Below are 21,064 nucleotides of genomic sequence, written 5' to 3'. Positions count from 1 at the left end.
AAGCCCTAAAAAGAAAAGAGCTATCGCACCATGAAAAGGCATGTAGGAAACTTAAATGTATTTTACTAAGTAAAGGAAGCCAATGGTAAGAAGCTACATGCTGTATGATTCCAACTATACGATGTTCCAGAAACAACAAAACTATTGCTGTTTACTGAAGACAGTAAAAAGATCAGTGGTTGCCAGGGGTTCAGAGGGAGGCAGGATGGATAGGTAGAGCACAGAGGCTATTTTTAGGGCAGTAAAACTACTCCGTGTGCTATTGTAATGATAGAAACACGTCATTATACATTTGTCCATAGAATTCACACCACCAAGAGTGATCTCTAAACTATGGACTTTGAGTGACAATCGTGTCAGTGTAGGTTATTGAATGTAACAAAGGTACTACTGTGGTGTGGAAGATTTTTAGTAGGGGAGGCTGTGCATGTCTAGGGGCAGGAGGGAAATGAGAACTCGCTGTACTTTGCACTCAATTTTTCAGTGAACCTAAAATTGCTTTAAAAAATAAATTCTATTAAAAATACATTTGGAATCAATATTTCCATTTTTCCTCATAATTCCAAGGTTCACAATGGTGCGTAAATGTACCCATGAATCAGCCCTGCTCAGCTTGCCTCAGAGTCCAGGACTGTACAGCCTTGTCACAGACCCTCTGAGGGTGCCTCTCTGAGGCTCAAATTGTCTCTAGCAAGGGTAGAAACCCACACCATATGCCTAATGAAATAAGAGAGAAAAACACACTCCCTCTGGGTTATTTTCATTCTACAGATGACCCACAGCAAGGGTTTCTGGGCCCCAGAACCTCACATGTCCACCCAAATTTTATTTTAAGTCATGTCAGTCCGTGCCCTGGGTGGCCAGGTCAGAATGTACTTGACCACTAGTCACCGAGATCCACCCTTGATGTGTAGACACTGTTGCTAGGTTTCCATGTATGAGAAAAGGCCCTGACAATATGTGCACCAGATTGAGAGGACTGGAAGGCCACTTTGAACTAAAAACAGCTCCCAGGGGCTGGGAGTAAGAGGGATGGGGGAGATCAGGGTCATCTGTCAGTTTGGAGAGAACAAAGTAAGTCAGGTGTACAGGCTGCCCCAGCAAAGGCAGGGAGGGTCCCAGGAAATGTGAGTTATCTATTGGGCTGGCTCAGAGCTGTGCTCTTGTGGGCTGTTGAATCTACCTTCCCACTCCAAGGCCATCTGTGCCAGTCGCCAAGATGCAAAGCTCCTGGGCCTCCCCTGCCCCTAGACACAGACATTTGGGTAAGCCCCAGAGGGACCATGGAAAAATATTAGAGACAGTCAGGAAACCCCAATATTCTGGAGTAGAAAGGCCCACTCCACGTTCCCTAGCTCCAAACATTGTGCGATCTTGGACAAATCACACAGAGCTGCTGGGTGATAGTAACAGAAGGTGCTAACAGAACAGTTAAGAGCATGAGTTCTAGAATCCATCAGGCCTGGGTTTGAAGTCTAATTCTACCACTGGCTCCTCAGACACCTTATTTCGCCTCTGTAAACCTCCATTTCCTCCCCTGCTAGTAGCTCATAGCGTTGCTCTAGGGCCCAAAGAGAAGTGACTGAGTTCATGCAGGGAGAGCACTTGGTCCAGGGTCACTGAGACTGTAGCACCTAATACCACTGGGGCCAGGTCCTAAGCCGATCGCACCTTTTCTTCTCTCCCCTTCCTCCTCATTTAGTGGCTGCTCCATAACACTTTCTTGTTTCTATTGTTATTCAAGCTACTCACTTGCATAAAGAGTCATAGTTTTTTGAGGCTCTCCCCATCTCAGTTTTTCTCATCTCAAAGACATCCACTTCAATCATTTGCGTTATAATACTTTTGATACACCTGCAGTTGTACTGTCCTTGAGAAGGGAATGAATCAGCCAACAGAGATGTTCTAAGCCCCTGCTTAGAAGGCTGATTGTTCTCTTGCTCTTGCTAGATCAGATCCAGAAGAGCTAGGCTCAAACAGCATAGACGAGGGATCCAAGGACAGCAGCCTGTCAGCAATGGGGCTTCAGAAACCCAACCGTTTGGTTAAAATAACATAGTCACCGTACACTTTGCTTTTAATCAACATACTTCCTCCTGTTCCATTTTAAATCCTGGTGCTGGTGGCTCTCCTTGGCCTGGGAAAAGATTCGGTTATCAGGCATAGATCAGTACTGACATCCAGTGGTCACAGAAAATTGTCTGCCTGAAGCTCTCCATCTCTCTCTGTCCAGAATCCAGTGCGTGTTCACAGGGAGGAGTGATAGAGGATGTCGGCTATCAGTGGGTGCTGTTAACTTGGGAGAACCCTGTGATTTGCAGTCGGAGGCCATGTAACCCCCGCCAGGACCTTGGCAGTTTGCAAGAGGCCCATGGGATATTTGAATACTGATCCCAGAATCACAGGGACAAATGGGGACCATCACTGGCAATGTGGTTAAGACCATAAAAAATAAAATGTCAGTGGCTACACAGGCCTTTAAGTTAAAAACCTTGGTTTAAGACCTGCTGTTTCTCTGTCACCCTGGGCAAGTCCCTTAAACTCTCTGTTCATCAGCTGCCTCATGATTGAAGTTCAATTTGCCAACATATAATATAACACCCAGTGCTCATCCCATCAAGTGCCGCTCTCAGTACCCGTCACTCAGTCACCCCATTCCCCCCCACCTCCCCTTCTACTACCCCTTGTTCGTTTCCCAGAGTTAGGAGTCTTTCATGTTTTGTCATCCTCTCTGATATTTTCCACTCATTTTCTCTTCTTTCCCCTATAATCCCTTCCACTATTTTTTATATTTTCCATATCAGTGAAACCATATAATGCTTGTCCTTCTCCGATTGACTTACTTCACTCATCATAATACCCTCCAGTTCCATCCACGTCAAGCAAATGATGGGTATTTGTCATCTCTAATGGCTGAGTAATATTCCATTGGATACATAGACCACAGCTTCTGTAACCATTCATCTTTTGATGGACACTGAGGCTCCTTCCACAGTTTGGCGATTGTGGACATTGCTGCTATAAACATCGGGGTGCAGGTGTCCCAGCGTTTCATTGCATCTGTATCTTTGGGGTAAATCCCCAGTAGTGCAATTGCTGTGTCAAAGGGTAGCTCTATTTTTAACTCTTTGAGGAACCTCCACAGTTTTCCAGAGTGGCTGCACCAGTTCTCATCCCCACCAACAGTGCAAGAGGGTTCCCCTTTCTCCACATCCTCTCCAACATTTGTTGTTTCCTGTCTTGTTCATTTTCCCCATTCTCACTGGTGTGAGGGGGTATCTCCTTGTGGTTTTGTAGTCCCCTGATCATCTGCCTCATCTTTGAAGTGAGGCTGATGCAGCCCGCTGAGCCAGCCTCACAGGGTTGTGGTAAATGTCCAATGGGAATGTATGCAAAGTGGTTTGTAAATTGCAAGCACTGCGTGGCTGGACCACCAAGATGAAGGTGGTGATGGAGAGGACAAAGGGGAGCTGGTAAGGAGGTACCAGGAAGGACTAGGACTCTGGGGGCGTGGCCACATGACAACTCTTCCAATTTCCAATGTCACTGAAGCTCTGGAGACTCAGCCTTGGACTGACAGCGTGGCCTCATCAGAAAAGCATTTCCTCTAACTTTTCCTCTGGACTCAAGCATTGAGATAAGCATTGGTGAGTAATTTTAAGAACCACCTACCTTCAACAATTACATCTTAAAAAGATTTTATAACATCAAGACATAACTCAAATGAAAACTTTGAGGCACTACTTAGACTTACGTCAGAGGGAGCTCCCATTAATATCAGCTGGACTAGTAGACCACACCCTTGTTCATTTCCTTATCATTTTTTTCTTGTGTCTCCATTTGTCTTTGGCCTAGGGCTTTGCCTACGGAGACTAGTCTCTCAAAGTAGCTCTAAATGAAATTATGAGGTGACCAGCAATAGAGAAATAGTGTGTACGTAAGAGAAAATGTAAAGAGGTGATTTTTGAGACTCAAAGACCACAGTCCTTACTCAGTTTGTGCCATCAAATTTCATAACTTATTAGAATGTAACTTTAAGAAGTTGTCTTCCTACTGAGCTTTATTTAAAAGAAACAACCAATTCTCTCATTCTTCCTTAAGTTATCAGAGGGCTTTGAACCCAAAGAAATACCATGCTGCCTTTTCCAGATTTCTATATAAGTGTATCTGTAGAGGAAAAAGAAAATCCATTCTAGCCCCTAGAATAGTGTTTTTCACAATTTATAGAATTATAGGAAGGGCTGAAAAAAAATACAGTTCCAGTTACACAGCAAAATCAGGCCACAGGGGAGCAGCTGACTCTTCTAACACCAGGAAGCTACCTGCTGAACTGGGAGGCTTCCATCCTGAGCTGCAGAGACATACCACAGTTGCTCCAACCCAGACCAGCAAGTAGTGCCCCACACCTTGTCCCCCACAAAGTGAGCAGGTGATTGGACATTAAGATTTCCTCTAACACTGCCCCAATAGAGCCCTGTCCCTCCTCGTCAGTCCTTGTCAGAGCCAGCAGCATCAGAGCAGCCTCTACTTCATGTCCACTTCCCAAATCTCTCTGACTGGCTAAATAGAAGTCACACCCAGAATCCTAGCTACAAGGGATCCCGGGAGATGCTGTTTTACCGTTTCTGGTTTCTGCATGACACCAGGAGAGCAGAATAAATGGTGAGCACCAACCCACTGTGCACGCCACAATGGCTTATTTTAATTTTCTTTTAGAGTTATTTTCTTTTTTATATTAATCTTTTTAAAATTACAACAGTACTACATGCTCTACCGCCAAAGATAACAAACAATATAAAAATGAAGTAAAAAAGTGCCCTGCCCCAACCCCATTTTCCAAAGGCAATCACTGTTCACAGTTTGGTTTCTATACATTGGAGGGGGTGGGAGGGAGTAGTACCACGTACTGCTCTGTAATTTGCTTTGTCACTTGAACGCATATCCTGGACATCTTGACCATGAAAGGACATGTGATTCTAACTCATGCTTTAAAAAGAGACACCGAGCATCCCATCAGAGAAGTTTGCTACAGATGGACATTAAAGTCGTCACTAATTATTCCCTATTATACATAATTCAAAAGGAACTGCTGTTCAAGCATTTGGAAAGGTCAGTTTTCCAGAAGTGATAAACCTGTACCATATTTTGAAGCTGTGTCTTCCTAATCACCACACAGTCAGGAGATTTAGTTCAGCCAGCCAGAATTTAAGATTCAAAAAAATTTGGTTAAGCCCTGAAAATTTTTGAGCAGATATTGCTGGAACCTCAGGGGTAAGCATGAGCGGTTCACAAACGTGCCCCCCCTTCTTATTCCTAAGGTGCCTGCCCTCTGCCAGGAACACACAGGTCTATGCACAGCTGGTTGGTACATGGCCCAGGGGGTGAGACACAGAGGGCTGGGAGAGCAGGAGTGAGGACATGGTGTTGACCTTGATGGACAGTGGTTGAGAGTGCCAAAAGCTAAGATTAAGAGTCCTCCACCATGGGCAGCCTGGGTGGCTCAGGGGTTTAGCGCCACCTTTGGCCCAGGGTGTGATCCTAGAGACCTGGGATGGAGTCCCACATGGGGCTCCCTACATGGAGCCTGCTTCTCCCTCTGCCTGTGTCTCTGCCTCCCTCTCTCTCTGTGTCTCTCATGAATAAATAAATAAAATCTTTAAAAAGGAATCCTCCACCACGTGAGTATCAAGGGGTCAGAAGGAAGTCTGGGTCATGCATCATCTGCTGAGTCCCCAGACGGCCAACCATGACATGTGACATTGCTTGGCAAACTGGGCACCAGCTGCTACAGATCACCTCAAAATGTGTTTCCCCTGCAGTTGTTCTTAAAACCTTCACTTCCCCTTGTCTCTACATGAGCTAGGCTTCCCCCAGCATCTCAGCCAACCACAGTCTAAGCCTGTATAACACAGTGGCCTCAGTGATAAGGGTCACGGTGAGCATGTGCTGCTCTGTACATGACATCCATGCCTGCTTCTCTCCCCGACAGATTAGAGAATATGTTCTCCTCCATTCTCTGCCCTGGAATCTGGACAGAATTGTTTCCTACCCTCTCCACAACATGTCCCCCTTCCAAGACCAGTGGCTGATTTTAAGGATCGGATGCAGCCTGAGTCATCAAGGAAGAGTAAATCCTAGCACTTCTACAAAATCTGTGGCAAAAAAAAAAAAATCTGTGGCAAAAAATATCCTATCTTTCTCAGAAGGTCTGAAACTGAGGCATGTTGCTACTACAAGGGAATGGCTAAGGCTTGAATATCCGGAGGTCATTCTGTGAAACCCGAGGAAGGCAGATTAGAAAAGTAAAGAAATGATTTCAGAGACTTCATTAGAGCCTGGATCAAGCATCACCTGAAGGCAGGCTTTTCTTTAGACTTCTAAATTACATTAGCTAGTGTATCTACTTTATTGTCTGAACCAGTTTAGGTTGGAATTTTCTGTCATTTGCATCATCCAGAGATAGACACTTTTTTACATATCACCCACAGGGGCATTTCCTTTACATCGCCTCTAAAAACAACCTATGTGCAACCTCTATCACTGCACCCAATTGCTGCCCCAGAAACCTCTCCTGCTGGCTTCTCAGTGAGAGCTCTTTGAATCCACGTCCTAGAAACTTAACTCAAACTGGCTTAGATGAAAAAGAATCATTTTGGCAGAGAAAGGAGGAAGAAGCAGAACAAGGACCTTCAAGACTTCAAGATTCAATATCTCTCCTTGGCCTCCGGGATCATTCCTCAAATCTTTTTTCTCTAAGAGGTTAGAATGTGGATACCCTCAGCTCTAGGCTCAGACACACATAGTTACCACCCAAGAGGGAAAGGTTTACTCCTCCAGCTGAAAACAAAACTCCTGGAGAGCTCGAACTAGCCCATCTGGGGTCACATGGCCATCCTCGGGCCAATCAGTGCAGCCAGCAGAACGAGGTACAATGACTGGCCCAGCTTTCTCATTTGTTTGTTTGATTTGGGTTTTTGGTTGGGGGTAGGGTCTACTGGCCTGACCCTAGACCCCATTCACTGTATAGAAGAAGGTGTGGTTCCTTGAAAAAAAGGGAGCAAAGCTGAGAAAGAGGTTGAGGGATGCTGCAAGTCATGATAAAAATGTTCGCAAAACCCTAGAGTTTTTGTGCTGATCCACTGAAAATGGGTGCAAAAGAGCTTTTGTAAAATGGGCTTTGTTTAAAGCTGGTGGTCGTTTGTGGACAGAATCACCCGTAGAGCTGAGAGGCCAGGAGGTGGGGTGACCGAGCCAGGACGTGAAGGCAGGCCTGATGGTTTGCAACTAGTATTGCGACCTATGGCGAGTCACGCAATGTGGCCAAGCTCAGTCCTAGAAGGATTAAGTAATGTCATGTGCCTCGCACAATGTCTAAGGCTTTAGTACCTTCCTCCTAGCATTTAGAATCATCATGGAAGCCCAACTGTGAAAGTCTTTTTCTAAAGATGTCGGTAGCAGGAAACTTCAAAATGTTGGGCCCCAGACCGAGTGGGGCCCAAACAACCAAGGGAAAAAAAACAAACTGATGGCAAATCAGCCTTGACCTGAAAAGGTTTCAAGATCTAAACCATAACAAAGAAATGCCAAAGGAAGGAAGCGAAGGAAATGTGAGCTCGGGTGGGCACTTTTTCCTGGTCAAGCCATTGTAATGCACCCAATCAGCATCCACTCTGGTCTGGCATCTGGTCCTGTTGATTTCTATGTTGCCTCTTCAGTTAAATGCTATGAGGTTCATACTCTTCTTAAATTAAAACAAAAACATCCAACTTTCAGGGACTCCTGGGTGGCTCAGCAGTAGAGCAATCTGTCTTCAGCTCAGAGCATGATCCCAGGGTCCTGGGATCTGCTTCTCCCTCTGCCTCTGTCTCTGCCTCTCTTTCTGTATGTCTCTCATGAATAAATAAAATCTTTAAAAAAAATTAAAACCAAACCATCCAGCTTTCAGTTATTAAGTGGCAAGACAGTGATGGGGCTGATTGACCCTACAAGTCCCTGCTGACAGTCTGCCCGTGGCTTCCCGATGGCAATCTCTCTCCAGTCCCAAAAATCTTCCTGACCTGAGCATCCCTCTGCTCACTCTTTCCATCTGGGGGGCCCAATGGCTGGAGAATACACTTGTACAGTTGGCTGCAGAGGATGGACTCGGATGCAGAGTGTGCCGTGCAAGGAAACCACCGCCTGCAGATGCAGCCCGCTGTGGTTCTCGGGGCCACTGGGAGAGGGACCCACTGTGCTTCTGGGCCACTGTCCTCTGACTCCAACCCACTCACTCACCAGGGCCCTCACAGAAGCCAGCTGCCTGGCAAGGTGAGAGATTAGACTTTGACATGTGGAACATGAACACGAGATCAGCCCAACCCAGGAGATGGCAGCTAGCAGCTCAGAAGCTGGCTGGGGTTCATCAGCCCCAAGTCAGAGCCGCTGGTGCTAGGCCGAGATTAGAAAAGACGGGACCCTTTTGGCCCAGTGAGGCCTCCAGGGCCAGGCCCAGGACCACAGAGGGTTTATCACACCTGGATCAGGGGAAGTTCCTTGTCTACAGGGTGTGCACTTCCCCGGTGGGGAGGAGAGATCAGTGTGGTCAGAGCGGCGAGCACGCAGGCAGCCTGGGGAGCCACGTGGCCGCTTCCTTTGCTCCTGGGAGCTGTGGGGGCCCAAGAGCCACGGCTCAAAATCAACAGGAGCTGGTCGTGGTGGTTGTACCCTCGCTCTTGCACTTTCTCCCCACCCCCGCCCTCTCATGAAAGGCAACTCTTCTGATTAATTTCTGGTTTCCTGTCATTGTTCCTGACTTGTCATCAATCTCAAGGTGTGCCGGGATGCTTTATATTTACTTGGAATAGCTTGCCTAGGCCTGCTGAGTTGGCAATCCTATTAGCAAGATTTTTTTTTTTTCATTGTGTTTGTGAAATGAAATAAAATAAAAGGCCCTGTCTCCAGAGAATTCTTCATGCCCCATTTCTCTGCATGCCATCAGTTTCTGGGGGAGATCATGAGGTCTTCTTGGGGAGCGGGGAGCAATGATGCTTCTCGACCTTGGTGCCAAGAAGGCCTGGGAGGAGGTATTGCTGGTCCAGCCAGGGGCAGGTGGATCGAAGTCCTGCCTGCCTTTGCTGCACACAGAATCATGGTGAGGGGGGAGGGACAGGCCAAAGCAAAGAAGTCATGCAGCTGAAATCAAGGCCAAGAGGCTGGCGTGCGAGCCAGGGGCCCCAAAGCAGGAAGGTGGGTTCCTAGTTCTTGAGCAAGTAATTCAAGCTCCCTCTAAGGCTCACTTTCCTCATTTGCAAAGTGGACAGAACAATTCCTGCCTCATAAGGTGGCCAGGAGGATTAAATAAAATCTCATATGTATAATGCCTTGGCACAATGCCTTGTGCAGGGATGGTGTCCAACAACTATTTCAGTCATTCCTTTTTTGGCATTACATTCCATAGTGCTGTATATTAGAACATGGATTCTGGTGGCTCAGGGAGAGGCAGGAACCCTTTTGGGGAAGGGTGGGATAAGAAAGGTTTGGGAAAGGCTCGAGAGCCCGTAGCACACATATGACTAATGAGGGGAGAGGGCAGTAAGCCTGAACCTGCTCCCAGGAGGTGATGTATTGCAAAGAAGCAAGAGGCAGAGATATTTCTGCACCACTAAATGGGGAGAACTCAAGAGTACGTCTCTGGGTCACAGAGCTCAGCCTTGCACTTGCTGCACTCCACATGAATAGTCCTTGTGTTAGAATTTATAATAAGTCCATTCTTAGCTGGTATTTTTTGTGGCTGGCTCCTCCATCATGGTGAGCATGGGCTATGTCTAAAATGTAAGCACTCCTTGATTCCTGTCAGAGAGAGAGAGAGAGGAGAGAGTTCTCTGGTGAAAGGTTAAGAATAGTTGAAAGACATTTTTATAGGAAAGGAAATCTTCCTACAAAGTCCCACTTGGGTGGAAATTTGACACAATCCAACAATGGAATATTACACAGTCAGTAAAAATGCTTGTATTTGAAAAGAGCAGAGTACAAAGGTGTACATACTGTGTGACCTAAGCTATGTCAAAATGCATTTTTAAATTTTGAAGATGAAAATATACCTCCTTACCTGTAGGCAGTGGGTGATGAAAGCTTTTTGGTCTCCACTTTTCTGTATTTTATCCACTTTTCTGTATTTTACTAATTTTCCAAACAGCATGTATTTTGTAATAATAATGAGGACAAGGGGAAGTAGTTGGAGGAGATAAAGAACTTTTTATGGCCTCTCAAGCCTCCATGTATTGCTAGTTCCCATTTAAAATTGCACTTTCCCTCTCAGGATACTCAAGAAGTCACGGGGAATGGGGAAGGGAGAAAACAGCACCAGGTGACACGTGCATGAGCATCAGACCCCAATCTACAATTGTAGGACCCAGGGCCCCTTCCCAGCCCTACAGGGTGCTGACAATGTAGGTAATGATACATCCTTGTGGTGATTTCCTTAGCACCTCACGTGCCAGAAAAAGAGAGGACCCATGAGGCCAGTGGTTTTCCAAAAGCAATCTTATATAGAAGTTTAGTATGTAAAACAAGTTATGAAGGAGCTTCATGTGAGGAAGGGATGCTGAGTTTCAATCATCCCCTCTAGCCCCCTCCCCACATCCCATCCCTCAGTCCTTCTTTTGAACTCTGTATCTAGAAAAGAAACACAGTTAGAAAACCTTGTACTTCACTGGCCCATAATGTGGAGAACAGACAAGATCATGATGGGGGAGTTGAGGATTCTAAGTAACTGATAAATGCATTTCTGCAGAAAATTCATATCCATTTAAATAGCTCCATACAGCTCTGTTTTAGGAACAAACAATAAGGCTGTTTTTACCAATACGTCCTCTGGGAAGGACATAGGGTTTGAGTTGTGAGAACATTGAAGTCTGGCTTCCCTAGTTGCTACGCGGACCCTACAGTTTATGAGATTGAATAAAATCCTAATTACTAGGAGTTGATTCAGGCTTACAGTAAGTTGTTTGCTCCTGGTGAGTTCTTTGCTTGGTTTCAGGGCGGGGAAGGGAGGAGGTATGTGGAAATACTCTTAGATTTGCCTCCTGAAGGAACAGATTGCTGTGGGTTCTAGTTGTTATTGTTATTGTTGTTGTTGTTGCTGTATTATCCATGTGAGTTTGTGAATTACGAGAACTTGTTTGCAAATATGATCTGAAATCTTAAAGGCAGGGGTCTTTTCTGCATTTTGATTATTTAGCTTAATGTAGCCCCTTTCAGAGGTCTAGATCCTGGCGAATGGGAAGCTCTCAGTGGCTTTTGAACACTTCTGCCTCTGAGTATGTGTAGCCACTGGAGGCCTGAGCGGTCCCTTCCCTCTGTCTCTAAAGAGGGGAAGCCAGAGGCTACAGGCAGCCTTTGTAAAACACACTGGTGTGAGTTTGTATGCGGGTAGGTGTGCTCAAAGGGTCACTGGGTGTGCATTTCTGGACAGCCATGTGCTGGGGGGGCCCGAAAGAAAGGGTCCAGCCTTTCTTGTTCCCCAGAGGCAGCAAGCTCCTTTGCTGGGGTCCTATACTGGGCCAACAGACTGCCCCCTCCACCAGCTACTTCCTGGGTGGTGACTGACCTTAGGCAAATTTTCCCACCTCCTTGAGTCTAAGCACTCACCTGTGAAACCGAGATAATCACAGCCACTTATTATGAAGACTTTTTACATAATCTCATTGGCTTTGTGATTATGTAAGAAAATGCTTTCAGAGATACTTACAAATCATGTAGAGACGAAGTAACATAAGATCTGGGGTTTGCTTTAAAATAATTCAGCAAAAATAGAGTGGGGGGAGGAGTCCATGGGCATCAGTTTCAAGAACAGGCAAAACTAATCTGTGGTGATAAAAATAAGAATGGAAATTGAAATGAATAAAAACAAGTGAAAAATGACAAGTGGAAAAGAGCACCAGGAAACTTTCTAGAGTACTGAAAATGTTCTGTAACTTGATTTGAGTGGCGATTCCATGGGTGTAATTTTGGGCAAAACTCATTGACCTACCAATGGTTCTCTATATACATTATACACCAAATAAAAGTTAAAAATCATATTTAGCAAGATCTTTATAAACGTTGAATCCAAGTGAGGTGTATGGAGGTTCGTTATACTATTATTTCTACTTTGTGTATGTTTGACTATTTTTATAACGCAAAAAAAAAAAAAATTAAACATTAAAAACAACCAAAATAGGGGCACCTGGGTGGCTCAGTGTTTGAGCATCTGCCGTTGGCTCAGGGCGTGATCCTGGGATTCCTGGGATCGAGTCCCGCATCAGGCTTTCCACAGGGAGCCTGCTTCTCTCTGTCTATGTCACTGCCTCTCTCTGTGTCTCCCATGAATAAATAAATAAAATCTTAAAACACACACACACACACACACACACACACACACACACAACCAAAATAGCTGTCAAGTTCCTGGTCCTGTGCCCAGCACGGGGTGGCCTCCCGCTCTGAGAACGGCCCCATCAGAGCCACCCTGAGCCCTCCTTCCTGGGTGATGTGGAAATTACATTATGTCATAAACAGATGCTGGCCTTGCCTGTGAGTGTGCTTGACAAGACTGATTTTCTCTGTCCTTCAACTGAAATGAGGTGAAACAAATAGCCAGACAGTATTGGAGATACACGCCTTTTCCAAGCTCCCATTCAATGTGACATTCAATGTGAACCCCTCCGCACAAGGGTCTTCCTCCCCACACAGAAGCTGTGCTCAAAGTAGCCCCAGTGAGGGCCAAGCCAAGAGGAAGTCACAGAGGCCAAAGCTGAAGACGTGTAGACCTTGTAAGACAAGCAGGAACCACTCTGGATCTAATTTCACTTTTGCAGGGTAAACATTGGCTGTGGCCAAATCAGAGGGGGAAAAGTGAGCACCAGTGACCTTTGAAGTGAATCAAACACATCTCTTAAGAAAGCCTTCATTTTTATGAGGGTGGTGGTTGCTTGTTCCCACGGGCTGAGCAAGAGCACTGACCCAGGAGGATGGAGAGGGGAGCAGGGGAGTGGGGGGGGACTGCTCCCAGCTGTCTCACTGATGATCCACATGACCCTCGGTGAGTCACTACCTCTTTCATGGGCTGCTTTCCTCCCTCCACAAAGGAGGGTTTGAACCTAAGGAGCCCTTGGATATGTTCCAGCTTTGTGATTCTTAAAAACAAACAGTGAGCCTGAGGTGGAGAAGGACTCCAGGTCAGGGAACAAGCTTTGCATTGCTTCCAGGCAGGAGACACATAAGGACACAGGTGGGACAGAGATTGTAGGAAAGATACGGGGTGTGGCCAAATCTTCCCAAGTTTTCAGAGACACTGAAAATCTGGATTTTTATGTCCTATCTCCTGATTTTCAAGTGATAGCAATTAATTCAAAATTAAAAAAATTTATTTGTGAATGGCATTAAGTCCCCGGTCAGCAGAATGGGCCTTCGGTGTGATGTCATACCTCCTGGCTAGATCTCCGTCTCCAATCTTTCAACATTAGGGTCTCATGGCTCCTTAAGTCTCAGAGCTCACCTCCTCAAGGCTGAAGGTAATTGTTAATGACAAACATTTCCAGCATTTTTTAACCATAACTTATTGTAAAATATTTGTTACATCTACCGGTGGTTGTATATGTGCACAGGCATACATAAAACCAAAAGAAAAGATTTACAAAATAAAATTTACCCCTACTACAAGCAATGCCCTTAGATATTTTCTATTCCATTTTTGAACATTTTGGTGGGAACGCATTAAACTGACCTCATGGGTCTTGTTGGGAAAACACTGCTTTAGGCTCCATGTTTACTAATTCTCATTTAATTTTCTTTCTTACCTTATGAGGTAGGAATTATAGGAATTATTATTACATCCATTTTACGGAATGGAAAAATGAATCTCGAGTTTCACACAGCAGATCTAACTTTCTTTCCTCAATTAATCGAGAAAGGCAAGAATGAGATGAATTGGAGGACTCCAAAGGGCAAGGTTAGAGAGGAAAAGTTCAGAGGCACAGCAATCCAGGAAGATCTTGAGGAGAACAGAAAAGTAAAGCAGAAAGATGAAACCTGAACATGGTGGGGCATGCAATTTATAGGCTCTCTTTTGTCTATACTATGGAATCCACAGGAAAATATGCATGGCTCCTTGAGCCATGGGTAAGTGGCTTCTTCAAGGAAGAGCCGGGTTGGTCATCCAGGTGGCTCCTGCAGATTTAAGGGGGTGGTGTGACAAGGTTGCTAATGTCTAGGTCACATTTATGCACTTGAAATTCCATCTCCAGACTTGTAAGGGCAGGTGATTGGTAGCTACAGTGGGAGAGAGTATGAGTAGCATTCAAATCCAGATCCATGTGACCACCAAGGCTGCCTGGGAAACCTTACCACTCAACTCGACCCATCTCCCAGTTCATATGAATAAACTGACAAAAGTTCCATGCTTTCTCCATAGGCAAGGGTTAGAGAAGACAAGAGACAGAAGTGTAGCCTAGGGATGTCAGTGGGGAAGATTTAGTTTCTTTTTTTTTTTTTTTTAAGATTTAATTTATTTACTTGAGAATGCACATACAAGTGGGGGGAGGGGCAGAGGGAAAGGGAGAAGTAGACTCCTCGGTGAGCAGGGAATCCAATGCGGAGCTCAATCCCCAGGATCCCAAGATCATGACCTGAGCCAAAGTCAGACGCTTAACCTACTAAGCCACTGAGGTGCACCAGAGATTTGGTTTTTTAAGGCTGATGAACTTGGCTCCCAGCTAGACCAGTCAGCCAAGCCTAATACTACTTTTTCTCTTCAAACTTTGCAGCGATCTAGGCTGGGGCAGGAAGGCCAACAAAACCCTGCCCAGCCTGGCCTAGCTCAGCATGGCTCTGCACAGCCTGGCCTTCCTTCACCTGTAGCACGTCTGGGCTGTTGAATCTAGGATGGCTGAGTCTCTCCCCATCTCTTTGTCTCTTTCCTTTGTGTCCCGAATCCCCAGATTCCTCAAGAGAACCAGTGGAGTTGAGTGTCTTGTTGATAAAGTCCAGGGGCAATGATTTTAGACATTGCATTGGGTGGCTTTCTGCTTTCTCCAAAGTGTGCAGTACAAGCACTACTGCTGGGTAATATTTAAGCCAAGGAGTCTTAGATTAGCATCTCAAAAGTCAATTAAGAAGGCAATTTCTTCCCTTGGATTGTATTTGTATATTATTAATGAACTACAAGGCCTCCTTGTGTGGTAAATTAGCCTAGGTAACTAGGGAGCAGAGTACAAATATTTTTTCCCCTTAATGGCCCCAAACATTTATCTCATAGAGAAAGCTATATACAAGCACAAGGAGGGCTCCCTGTTCCGGCAGCTGAGGAAGCACACCAGAGCAGCTCTGATAAATATTGATGTTTGTTTATCCAAATGTCACAGACCATCTTGGCAAGCTGCCACCCTCTCCCACCCTATACAGCCGTAACTGTCAGCACTTATTATGCAAGAAGGAGATATAGGAACCCCAACGGCCTTCGTTGAATGACTTTCAGCCTTTGTTTCCTGAACACACACAAACACACACACACATGCACACGTGCACACGTGCACGCATGCACGCATGCATGCATATGCACATGTAGAGAAACCAGTTGTCTCAACCTATAAGTGTTAGGAATGGGACCAAAAAAACTTATGTTCTATCTTTAATCGAAGGGCAGAAGAACATACTCCTCTGAATAAAGCAAATGGCAATTGGAAGATCTGGACCTCATTGAAAGAACTAGTTCAGGGACATGTGAATGCTACCCCCAAGGGTTGCTTTGTCACAAAACCAATGCCATTAAGAAATAAGCTATGCTACCTGTAAGTCCCAGAGCACTAACGCAGAGCTGTTTATAACCACCTACCTGGTAAGTCACCATTGAGTTCGTGAGCACCTACCAAGTCCAAGGCAGTGTGAACATTACCTCTCATTGAACCCCACTCATCTATTTCTTTTAAGATTTTTATTTATTCATTTGAGAGAGAGAGAGAGAGAGAGAGAGAGTGAGCACAAGGGTGTGTGCATGAGCTGGGGGTGGCAAGGAGCAGAGGGGAGGAAGAGGGAAAGGGAGAGAATCCCAAGCAGACTCCGTGCTGAGCAGGATCCCACAACACTGAGATCATGACCTGAGCCAAAATCAAGAGTTGGATGCTTCACCAACTGAGCCACCCAGGCGCTGCCCGGCTCCCCACTGCCACCCCCATCTATTTCTAAGCAACATGATTCTGCTTCAACATGTTTAAGGACTAAAGCTAAGAGTAAATTAATAATGTCCATGTATTCATTCTTTTAATAAATATGTATTGAATATTTAGCATATAAATGCCAGGTGCTAGGCACAAAACAAACACTGAAAAGACCCGGGCCCTCGAGAAGCCCAGCAACTACTGGGCAGACAGACAAGCAGTGAAGCCCTCTGAAGCAGGCCATGAGAGAAAGAAACACCCCAGGCTCCCTGGACACACAGGAGCAAGTGGTCCATGAGGAGCGGTCAAGACAGCATCCTGGGGAGAAGCCAAGGGCTCCCTACTCATGTCCTCTGCTTTTGCCCACGTACTTCCTGCTCCTGGGGTGCTAGACTCACTCCTCCAGGTGGCCTGCTCAGGACAACTGGTGGAATTGAGATGAGAAAATCCCAGGCAGGCATCTCCCCATGCCCCCAGATTCCCAGCTTCTCCCTCTAGAGACAAGACAGAGGAAAACAAAATAGCTCCTCTTTTCAGCATGTTCTTTCTTACAAAACCTCCTGTTTTGTGTGTCTAGGCTCCTTTACATTGCGAGCTCCTTGCCACACTCAAATGATGTGGACACAGAGAGCCCCGAGGGCACTCACACCACCCTAGGGAGATCTGCATGGGGTCAGAGACGTGAGAGAAAACCTCGTGCAGCCTCTGGCACCTGCAGGTGGCAAAGAATTAGAGCATAACTGCCTGACGTCTCCTTCCTCAGGAGTCTGTGTCCGCGTGTGTACACAGATCTCTAATTTACATTTTATGGGTTTCTACCTGGATGGCATAATGAATATCTGCATGCAGTGTTCTCTCTCCTGGAATATCGCCCACCTCCCCACCCCCGTCAGCTTCATCTAGTTAACCACCTACTCACCCTTCAGATCTCAGGAAATGTGCCTCCCCTGGAGAAGCCTTTCCTGACCCCTTGGGCTAATTGCCTGAGTTATTCACTCTCCTGAGCCAGGTACCTCTTCTCCATGACCTTTGGATGGTTTGCAATTATGCACTCATCTGTATCACTTCCTTTTATCTCTGTCTACCCATGGCCATGGGCTCCATGTGAGAAGCACAACGTCCAGTGCACTCCCCTCTGTAATCCTAGCTCTGGCTCAACGTCCAGCATCTAGTATGCACTCACCGAATTCCCTTTGATTAGTGAATGAAGTTCAAGGAATGGGACTCTCCCCAGAACCCGTTTCTCCTGTTATGCCTTACTTCTGCCTGGCTCAGAGGTCTGATTGGTTTGAAGCTTTGCTTTGGTGATCAAAAGCATTCTAGGCCAAGTCCTTCAACCTCCAAATGTCTCCGGTGCCACTTAGCCTAGAGGAGGCTTTAGAAGGCAACATGAGAAAAATAATAAGCAGGAATTTTTAAAACTGGATATTTGAGTCCAAAACAAGCCAAATATTTCACCAGTAGTAACACACATTCATTGTGTCAGGAGAAGACTACAATAGATTAAAATCAATAATGCTTTTGTTCCAGAAGATTAACCTCATGTTTCAAGCAGGAAGGGGATCTAATGGACAGCTTTTCCCCTGCTTTTCTCCCTTCTGTAATATGATGTGGTTACACCAGAGAGAGGGGTCTGAGGAGACAGAAGGTTAAAAGGCTTAGGACATTGTCTAATGCAGAAAGGAAGATCTGGAAAGGTCAGAACCTCCCTGATCTATCAAGGTGGCGGATGGATGGAGGTTGTGTGACCTTCAAACTATCTTTGGCATTCAAATAAAAACCTTCCAGGATATCTGCTAGCAGCCCCCTCACCCTCAAACGAAGGCCCTCAGACATAAGAGCCCACTCCTGGGCAAGAGCTGATTGGACCCAGGCTGAGAGATCTTGCCCCCTGGAATTTAGAATCAAGCCACAAAGCCACCCATTGGTCCATTAGGTGCTTCAAATGTGATGTGAGGACAGGTCAGGTTAACAGTGACAATTTTGGCCATGTGCCGGAAGAACCAGAGAGAGGCAGCCTGCAGGCGGAGAGCCAAGAGTGACAGGAGAGGAGAGGTCAAGGACCACAAACAAGACAGCCACCCCACTTCCAACTTTCTGCCTTCTGGTCCTTGTTCCTCATGAGGCCAGCCTGAACTTGATGTCCTCGGGACCCACAATAGCACTTGTGTCCCCCTGGAATATGCCCTCTCTCCTCTTTCCTGTTGCCAAAGTTAGCCTGAGTGCATTTCTGTTCTCTATGTTCGTCTTCTGTGGCTGCTGGAACAAATTACCACTAACTGGGTGGCTTAGAGCAACAGAAATTTATTCTCACACAATCTTGGGAGCCAAAGTCTAAAACTAAGGTGTCGGCAGGGCCCCACTCCCTCCAAGCCCAGAGGGAAGCATCTTTGCTTCCTCCAGCGTCTGGTGGCCCCTGACATTCCTTGGCTTGTAGCTGTATCCTCCTAACCTCTGCCTCTACTTTTCCCAGGTTTTCTTCCTTTCTCCCTGTGTCTTTTCCTCTTCCATTTCTCCTAAGGACAATTGTCGTTGGATTTGGGGCACACTTGTTTAATCCAGGATGATCTCATCCCAAGATCCTTAACTTAATTCCACCTGCAAAGACCCTTTTTCTAAATGTGGTCACATTTGTAGGCACCAGGAGTTAGGACTTGGACATATCTTTTGAGGGGGCCACCGTTCACCTCACTCTAGCTGTGGCTTGCTAAGCTCTAAGATAAGTTTGCCAGCTATTCCTGATTAGCCTTGCAAATTGTGAGTGACCAGCTGATGTAGAGCCCACAACACAAACTATTTATAGAGCCTAAAGGATAGATACGTGAAGGAAAAGCAATTTACATTTTTTTGTGTGTGCGAAAAATGTTTCACAGCATTTTGGTTTTGAATATTTGGAGTTAAGCCTAGTCCATCACTTCTGAAGTCACTGTCTTCTCTAGCCTTTTTTGGACTTTAATAATGATAACATAGTTAATATAAATAATGATAACATAAATGATTACTGTCATCTATTGAACACTTGTTAGGTACCCGGCACTGTCCTTGGTTCTTTATAAGGAATCACACTGAATCTTCACAACAGTGCTCTGAGGGCAGACCCCAGGAGTCATACCCGAGTTGGTCTGGTACCAAGCCAATGTTTTTCACCATTAAGATGACACTTGTGGTGACCTGGAGCACTTGAGGGCTGTGTGTATCAGAAGGAAGAGGAGGACTTAACATAGGCATCACCTACTCTCTACCAAGCAGTGTGTTTACTGCTTCACATTTGTCATCCCATTTGATTTTTATAGCTCCTCCGTGAGAGACAGAGTGCAGACATGAGAAGAAGGCTACTCACACTTAGCTGGGGCTTCCTGTGGACATAACCTGCTGAGTCAGTGGAACAGCATGTTCCCAGATGTTCCTGCCTGTCAGGGCCAAGAGGCATCAGCCCCTACAGATCTGCTCCTAATAACTTCAGGAAAGAGGACACAGGTAGACACTGGAGGGGCAGGTACAAACATAACATCAGAAAGTACTTCCTGAATTAGAATATCTTTTTTTATTTTTCAAAGATTTTATTCCTACTTTTAAGAGAGAGAGAGAAGGAGAGAGAGAGAGAGAGAGGCAACACAAACTGGGGGGAGGGGCTGAGGGAGAGAGAGCAGCAGGGTCCCTGCTAAACAGAGAGGGCCTGATGCACAGCTCAAACCCAGGACCCCGAGATCATGACCTAAGCTGAAGGCAGGTATTTAACCTATCGAGCCACCCAGGCACCCCTAGAATCTCTTCTTGCTTGTGAAGCTGCTAATAGCACCTCCCCAGCTATGGGCCTGGGTGGGAACTGAAGTGAAGAAGCATCCAAGGGCAAGACCCAAAAAGGAGGCTTCTCTTGGCACACGTTTTGTCTTCACATTTTTCTGCCCCAATCCCAGGAAAGGATTTCCTTTCCAAAGCCTCACTGTAGACTCAGAGTTGACCTCCTTCTTATTCCTCCTCTTCTCCTCTAAGTTGAGGACAGGCAACTCAGCTAAAGATCACAATTGACTCCCCCCCCCCACCCCAGTTATTACTCTTCATTCAGCTCCATCTACACGGTCACTTAAGGTGGCCACGAAGATGTCATCCTCAGCTCCCCTCTGCCCAGGGCCATCAGCCATCAAGTCCTGCCCATCTTTCTACACCCTTCATGACTTCCTCTCTCCCCTAATCATCACTACCCTAGGTCAGGTCCCCAGCATGTCTTCCTTGGGCTCATCAGGTTTCCCTGCCTCCATCAGCTCTTGATTTGATCTTGCTCTTCTTTTGCTTTCAACTCTGCGATGGTCCCCCGTTAACCTACAGCAGTGGTTTTCAAACTGTGTCTGGAGAGACCCCAGTTTAATGAGTCTTGTTAGGGTTTTAATGAATCCAGAAAATGAAATTCTGTCTGAGTCTTGAGCACATTGAGAGATACAGGATTCCAACAGATAGAAATGAAAATATCACCTTTATGGGAACCTGGGTGGCTCAGTCAGTTAAATATCTGCCTTTGGCTCAAGTCAATGATCCAGGGTCCTGGGATCAAGTCTCACCTCGGGCTCCCTGCTCAGTAGGGAACCTGCTTCTCCCACTCATGCTCTCTCTCTCTCTCTCTCTCTCTCTCTCTCAGATAAAATCTTTTTTTTAAAAAAAGAAAGAAAATATCACCTATATTACCTAGTAAAGCTACGTTGAAGGATATGGCTTAGCTCTGGCCAAACAGCATGGCAACACTTCCCTGAATGAAACCCCAGATGCCCTGAGCAGCACAAACATCCCTCCTTCTTGTGGAGTGATTGTTCTCTGAGAGAAGGGTTCCCGTGTATGGATAAGGGAGTATGAGCTAATGTGCGAACCCAGAATCAGACTCTTGTAAAAGCTGTCAGGCA

The 21,064-nt window shown here is 45.9% G+C and overlaps 1 long non-coding RNA gene across 1 annotated transcript; it reads right to left on the bottom strand.

Annotated features, from left to right (window-relative positions):
* Window positions 1-9,471: 9,471 nt before the first annotated feature.
* LOC111092950 lies at window positions 9,472-12,269 on the bottom strand. Its single transcript, XR_005380292.1, has 3 exons — window positions 12,206-12,269; window positions 11,729-11,844; window positions 9,472-9,828 (listed from the first exon to the last, which is right to left on the bottom strand). It is a non-coding gene; the product is annotated as an uncharacterized LOC111092950 (long non-coding RNA).
* Window positions 12,270-21,064: the final 8,795 nt, after the last annotated feature.

The sequence above is a fragment of the Canis lupus genome, chromosome 28 (assembly GCF_011100685.1).
Source record: "Canis lupus familiaris isolate Mischka breed German Shepherd chromosome 28, alternate assembly UU_Cfam_GSD_1.0, whole genome shotgun sequence".
NCBI classification, from domain to species: Eukaryota; Metazoa; Chordata; class Mammalia; order Carnivora; family Canidae; genus Canis; species Canis lupus.
Note: the sequence above shows the minus strand (reverse complement) of the source record. Positions and strands in the feature narration are given on the sequence as shown.